At 40.2% G+C, this 7,727-nt stretch overlaps 1 pseudogene; it reads right to left on the bottom strand.

Annotated features, from left to right (window-relative positions):
- Positions 1-1,691: 1,691 nt before the first annotated feature.
- On the bottom strand, positions 1,692-3,199 carry LOC142108357 (uncharacterized; annotated as a pseudogene).
- Positions 3,200-7,727: the final 4,528 nt, after the last annotated feature.

Raw genomic sequence — 7,727 nt, 5'->3', positions numbered from 1 at the left:
ACAGAGGACTACGCAATGAGATGTTGAGGTGAGATCTCTATGGCAACTGGGATGCAGGATGCACCAGGACCAAATTTAGCAGGTATATGGAGTTTGCAACAGGATGCAGTACCAACCTTCACCAGTATAACAGATTTACAGTGCAGAGTAGAGGATGGTATAATATCAGATGTGGACTGTGTAGAGTTGGAGCTAGAGAGCAACACAGTACAAGGGAAGGTGCTGGAGCAAGATCGAGCTGTAAATCAGGACTGTGAAACACTGCTGACACAGATGAGTTCAATGGAGTGGATAGCAAAAATAAAATGCAATAAAACCCCAAAAATGAAAGTGCATAAGTTGTGTAAAAAATGAGAACACAATGATATGTGGAGTTTATAATTACCTATATGTAATGCCAAATGATGCCATTAGTAAATATCTATTATACATTCTAATCTATTAGTTTGCAAGTAACTACCTTTCTGTATAACAATTGCTTTCCATATCTAGCGATCACCTTTGATAAATGAAACAGTTTTTATTAGTGTATTCATATGAATTATAAGAATGTCAAATGTTTATCGTGATTATATCATAACTGAGTTGCCCTGTATCAGATAAGAGCTAAACAATCCATAAGGAGAATTCTCTTTGATTCCCTCTTGAGCTCCTGATGGAGATCTCCTCCTCTCAAACCCATCTTGATCTGTTCCATGACAAAGGCCTGTAGTGATCTTGGATCACAGTCATGGCACTTCATAAAGTGCCTTTCAACATATGTTAGTTGTTTTAAATTATCTTTGTTTCTCTTGACTCTCTTTATGTTGCCTACATGCTCCAAAATTCTATATTTGAGTGACCTGCCTGTCATGCCACCATAGTTTAAGTTACAGGGGCAGGTTAAGCAGTAAATAATATTCGGAGAGCTACAATTTATGAATCCTTTGATTTAACTCTCAAGAACCGATCTCTTTACTCCTTTGTTTGTATCATAAATTGGCATGCCCGGCACACGCCATATTTGAAAAAACCCATTGGTCTATTAGAAATTCTCTTTTCAAATGGTGAGACACTGTGGACTAAATGAAACCCCAAATTCTTAGATCTACACCATGTCATAGAGATCCTATCCTCTAACACTTCTTAGAGGTCATCATCAGACTTTAGGATGTTCCAATGTTTCTGGAAGATATTGGCTATTTGCTGTTCACTGACCTTTCTGCTTTTCGTACAAGCCTAGATTTCAGTTCATTTGATCTTTGAGCATAGATGTTATCATCAGAACAATTTTGTCCCTAATTAATTCTCCCTTGGGTATCGCCTGAATTACTGCTGGAAAATTAGAATTTATAAAATGTAAAAAGCTGTTGATGTCTCTGCTATGTGTACTGTCAGTGGCTTCACTAGGCAGGCACAAGATGGCTGATTATCTTCTGCTTAGTTATTTTATGTATAGAGGAAGTGAATCTGCATGATACAGGGGGTTGGGTAGTGTTATGTGGCTGCGGGGGCTCACTGTACCATTATTAACCCTGGCACATCACTCATTTAAAATTTTCACTTGTGCAGTGTCAGAGGCTGGGAGACACTGTGACAAATGGAGCCCATCACTGACTAGGCTTGTAGAACAATCCCTGCACTAGTCTGACTTACTATAACCGGATCACTCTGAACAAGTCTTATTGCAAAGGTGAAATGAAAAGAGTCAATACTACTGAACTTTTATATTTCAGATCCCCATAAGATGGAGCAAAGTTTTGCACCCCTGTAGACACATCTTGACCCACTTAGCCATGGGCATACAATATAAATGAGAGCTTTTCTACAAAAATGACATCACAATATTGCATTTAGACCGTGGGACACATTTTTCAAGATTCATAATCAATCCCCAATGGCAAAGTATTACAGATTACAGGATTATTATATGAACTCACACCTTCAATTAGAGAGTATGAACAAACATACTGTAACAGTGTCTCAGATCCCACATTATATCTCCAACCCATTGCCAGAATTATATATTACTCAGTACCCAATATATCAAGGTAATCTTGTTTTAACTGTGTACAGTGTGGACGATATCTGGTAGATAAAATAGTTCCACACATGAGTGATCAAATTTTGTGTATAAACTATGTAAATATATTATGCTTAGTTTAATTTACATTAATAAAATCAACTGTTTTTACAATATAAAGAGTACTGCAGCTCCTTGTTTCATGTCCAATTGCTTTTCTCCTATGTGATATTCAAGACCTGATTTGTTTGTAAACCATTTTCATTACTCAGAACATGGATATGGTTTGTTATCTGATGCTCAAAAGGATTTGATTTGTATCCGAAACATTTCCCAAACTCAGAACATGGGAATGTTTTCTCATCTGCATGGGTTCTCTGATGTTTGATAAGTTTTGAGTTCCATGGAAAACATTTTCCACACTCAGAACATGGAAATGGTTTCTCACCTGTGTAAGTTCTGTGATGTTTGACAAGGTTTGACTTCTGTGAAAAACATTTCCCACACTCAGAACATGGAAATGGTTTCTCACCTGTGAGTTCACTGATGTCTAATAAGTTTTGATTTTACGGCAAAACATTTCTCACATTTAGAACATGGAAATGGTTTCTCATCTGTGTGAGTTTTCTGATGTTCAACAAGATTTCATTTGTATACAAAACATTTCCCACACTCAGAACATGGGAATGGTTTCTCGCCTGTGTGAGTTCTCTGATGTTCAACAAGTTTTGATTTCTGTGTAAAACATTTCCCACATTCAGAACATGGAAACGGTTTCTCACCTGTGTAAGTTCTCTGATGTCTAATAAGTTTTGATTTCTGTACAAAACATTTCTCACACTCAGAACATGGAAATTGTGTCTCATCTGTGTGAGATCTCCGATGTTCAACAAGATTTGATTTATATACAAAACATTTCCCACACTCAGAACATGTAAAAGGGTTCTCAGCTATGTGACTTTTCTGATATTTATGAAGAGATAATTTAACTGTACAGCTTTTCCCACCCTCAGAACATGGAAATAATGTATCATCTGTATGAGCTGTATGATGTGTAACAATATCTATGTTATCAGGATTACATTCCTCATGATTAGAGAGTTCAGATAATTTATCTCCACTGTAAAGTATTGGATATATATTTAGGGTAATTGGGTTCTCTCCTGTAGAATCTTGAGTAATGTTGTAATCTTCCATTTCAAAATCTGTAGATAAAATCAGTTGCTCCCCCAAGATATTCTTGCGTTTACATCCATCTGCTGAAAGTAAAATAAATGTAAGGAAGGACATTGAGCTGCAGATTACAATACCCAAAATTTTCAAACTATGAGCGAGTTGTTCAGTTGTTTAATTTCAATTTGCAATTGACGAACACTTCATTACAACTATAAAAGCGCATTATCAAGCACATTGCTTAGATGCAGTCATAATTGGAATTCTTGTAATGACTCAATAAACAAAATATATGACTCTTTACTGTAATACATTTTATTACTCACCTGTGCCGATATCTGTAGGGATTTCCTCCTCCTTACACTGCTGATCACCCCTCACATACGTCTCTTCCTCTCCCTCTATAATTTTTATTTTAATATCAGTCAGGACGTCATCCTAAATAGCCCACAAAAGAATGATCATTTTTTAGTCAAGTTTTTTTATTGGTATTTCAAAACAGAACATAAAGAAAATAATTATTTCTGAATAAACGTGATAGATATAAATCACCGGGTGTGACACATTACATCAAAGATTAGTAAATTTCCAACACTTATGCAGGTATACAAAAACATACAGAATAATATCAAGACTGACAATAATACAGTATATATCAGATGGCATGGGTCCCCATGGACTCATGGGCACCCCTGATCATCATCATCATCTATTTCTTTATATTACGCCACTAATTCCACAGCGCTGCACAGAGAACTCACTCACATCAGTCCCTGCCCCATTGGAGCTTACAATCTAAATTCCCTAACATACACACACAGACCAAGAGAGACTAAGGGCAATTTAATAGCAGCCAATTAACCTACCAGTATGTTTATGGAGTGTGGGAGGAAACCAGAGCACCCGGCGGAAACCCACGCAAACACGGGGAGAACATACAAACTCCACACAGATAAGGTCATGGTTGGGAATCAAACTCATGACCCCAGTGCTGTGAGGCAGAAGTGCTAACTGTTAGGAACCCCTCCAGCCAGTACAGCAAAACCCGGAGTCTGCTCCGAAAGTCCGGTGTTCACTGTTGGGACAGACTTGGCTGCAGACAGAGGGTTGTGAGATGTCCACTGGCTGGGGAGAACCCAGGAATAGAGTTACAGAGGCCGTAGAGTAGGAAGTGCAGGAGCGAGTCCAGTGAGACACCGAGTGGATGGTGTCAAGACTGATATATCACTCATTGCCACTGGAATAAATAAGGAACAGTTGATAGAGAAGTCCCCTGATCCACAATGGTTTCTGTACCGGTACTTGTCCGGAAAGGAACGGAACTTACAGTGATAGGTAAAGATGATGAAACTGAACGTAGGCAGTAGCCAAGGGTAACTACAACCCACAGTACCGGTGAGAGTCTAGAGATTTTAGGGAAATAGTTCTTAGGCGATTGCCAGGGGTAACTGCAACCCTCAGTACCGGTGAGAGTACGGAGATTTAGGGGTACAGTTCTTAGGCAGTTGCCAAAGGCAAGAGGGGGCTGGACTGTTTCTGCATTATCCACAAAGAACTCTTCCCACAAGACAACCAGATCAGGTCCCTTGCCCATTAAAGGTAACTAAAAGAGTTCAGGTTCCAGAAAGATTGAACCCCTGGTAATGGCAAAGTCTACAGACAATATAAGAGGGGAATGGTCGCAGAGTTGTATCAGTCTTTCTAATGTAAGATTTTGGCTATGAAGGCACGGGGAGGTGCCCCGGGTGGAGCTGCCTAAGAAGGGATGCGATGAGCTTGCTCCACTGCGAACTGAGCCGTAAAGGAATCCTTCCCAAAAGCTTGAATTAACCATTTCTCCAAGAAACATTCAGTACCAGGCCCCTCCACTTATTCAGGTAGCCCCACAAAACGAGTATTATTGCATCAGAGACTCCCCTCACTAAAAGAAAGCGTCTGCTTACATGCCAACATCTGAGCTTCCAAATTATCAATTTGACCCTTCATAGGTGCTGTAGCATCTTCTAGAGTCTCCGCTTCAGCCCCTCACTATTGGATTTGTTGCATATCATGTCTAAAAAGGGAAAGGTCGGCCAGCTGTAGAAGCTGCTGCAATGTGACCTCAGGGTAAGTAGGTGAGGTTGGTGCATTAGGAACAGTGGTAGTTTGGGAGGGCACACATAATGGAGTTTCTCCAGAACTGTCAGTGGGTGTAGAGGAATAGGCAAACCGGTCAAGCCATCCGGCCAGAGCAGCATGATCATATAACGAGGAAAATACATCCCAATATAGAGGAATGGGTATAATAATAGTGTTGTATTTCATGGATAAACACTTGTATGAAAGTCTTACCATGAAAGTACCCAAGGCAGGATCATAGAACAGAGTCAAGATAGTATAGACACCACTTATAAAAGGCAAACTGGATAATCCAGATATGGGAATGAGGTTCAATAAATAAGCTAATGACTGTCCCAGAGGAGTAATATATATTAGATGTCAAGTGCCAGGATGTTATCACAGCACAAACAGGCAAGATAGCATAAGTCAAATTACAGCCACTGTGTGAGGTACCTGCATGCACTCAGAGCCTGAGGCCCAGCTGTTGGGGATCCAATCTGTATCTCAGGATGGAAGGCTGACTTGGAGCAACAGAACTGTGCAGCATGAGGACAAATCGCCGCTCTCTATGGTGGAAAATAGGGCACTACCAAGACGTCATCCCAGATTACAGGACAGGAACAGAAAATGTCCGTCCCCAGCTCCCAGGGCAGAGGGGTATAGTCTACAGCATTGTCATGTACTCGAGTCGCACACAGTAAAGGGAAGAGCCTGAGCAAGTGTCGGCACCCGACGACCTGACAGTGATGGGTAAGTATGGTGATCTGTCTCACCACAGCAGGGGTCCCTGGGGTGTCCGCACCAACAGTCAGCGCCGGCAGCACGGAGAGGCAGAAGCGCTGTCCACCAAGGAGTCAGGCTGCAGCGGGTCCGCTCAGATAGCAGCCTCCGCACACCAGGCTGGGGTCTCGAAGAGCAGCGCGGCAGCCGCGGATCAGGAGAAGTACCCCAGAGGATGCCAAGAGGGGTAAGTAAGCTCCAGGACTAGACAGAGTCCAAATAAACCAGCAAACTCAAAATGGAGGATAAATGCAGGAATTTTAGGATGGAGAACGTAGCAAGCATACTTGTACTCCATGTATGTCCAGGACACGACCCCTTTAAGAATATTATAATAAATAATATCTGATTTAATAATGTGAGATGAAACAGAAGAATATGAGAGTATAAGATCCACGCTGTTTTTTACAGATAATATAATAAAATCACTTTGGCATTTAGGTATTTGGCAAAACCCTAAAATGTCATCTACCTGAAACTCCTGTGAATAAAGAGTACGGAGATATCTCTCTGGGGTATTTCTATTACTGGATCCATCTGTAGGAAACACACAGTGACTGATTACATTGTTTATACAAGGAGAATATGTGACTCTTGTCTGTAATAAGTGTTTATTACTCACCTATGCTGATTTCCTCCTCCTTACACTGCTGATCACCCCTCACATACGTCTCTTTCCTTCCCTCTATAAATTCTAATTTAATACCAGTCATGACGTCATCCTAAACAGCCCACAAAACAATACAAATATATTTAATAATAACTGATTTAATAATTTGTGATGAGACAGAGGAATGTCAGTGTATATGATCCACACAAGTATTTTTTTTACAGATCATATATTGGGAAATTCACTTTGGTATTTGGCGAGATGTCACCTACCTGTGGAATACTGTGATTTTCTTCTGTACAATCCTGTGAATAAAGAGAACACGGACATCTCTCTGTGGTATTTGTGTTACTGGATCCATCTGTAGGAAACATACACTGAGTGAATACATTGTTTATATGTGATTCTCAGATGATGTGTATCTAGGTGGCCTTCAAAACTGTTCTCTCCCCTACAATAAATGAAAATCTCCTCTTACCCAGTGATTTGAGAATCCAGTGATTCTCCATCATTACGTCTTTGAAAAGACTCTTCTGCAATCTTAAATACGTCCACTCCTGCATGGATAAATAGACAGTGACATCCCAACACTTTATAGGAACCTGATACACCCAATGATACAGTTATCACGCAGACACATCCCCTGGTGTTACTGTATTATGTCCCATTCCCAGCAGTCACCTCTCCAGTCACCAGCGGAATGATCTTGTTGATCAGTTCCAGGATCTTCTAGTCATTGTTTCCCTCATATATCAGTGAGTGAGGTGGAGGAACCGTGATGGGACTCTGGGTCCTGCTCAATACTCCTGACACACTTGAGGGTGGCCCAATAAATCTCTTTATTACTACGGTGTAATCCTGTGAATTGAATTGGATAAAAAGATAAATGAAGCTCCATGTATTTGGAATTTTTAGGAGTTAACTACAATACAATAATAGTATATTTTACAAATACAACCAATTTCCTATATGTAACTGTTTCATATATACAGGAAAGTAGAGTGTATATAGCATTTACATCTACTGCAGCTCAGTGGGCTCACCTATCACCCAAACCTTCAG

The sequence above is a fragment of the Mixophyes fleayi genome, chromosome 12, assembly GCF_038048845.1.
Source record: "Mixophyes fleayi isolate aMixFle1 chromosome 12, aMixFle1.hap1, whole genome shotgun sequence".
NCBI classification, from domain to species: Eukaryota; Metazoa; Chordata; class Amphibia; order Anura; family Limnodynastidae; genus Mixophyes; species Mixophyes fleayi.
Note: the sequence above shows the minus strand (reverse complement) of the source record. Positions and strands in the feature narration are given on the sequence as shown.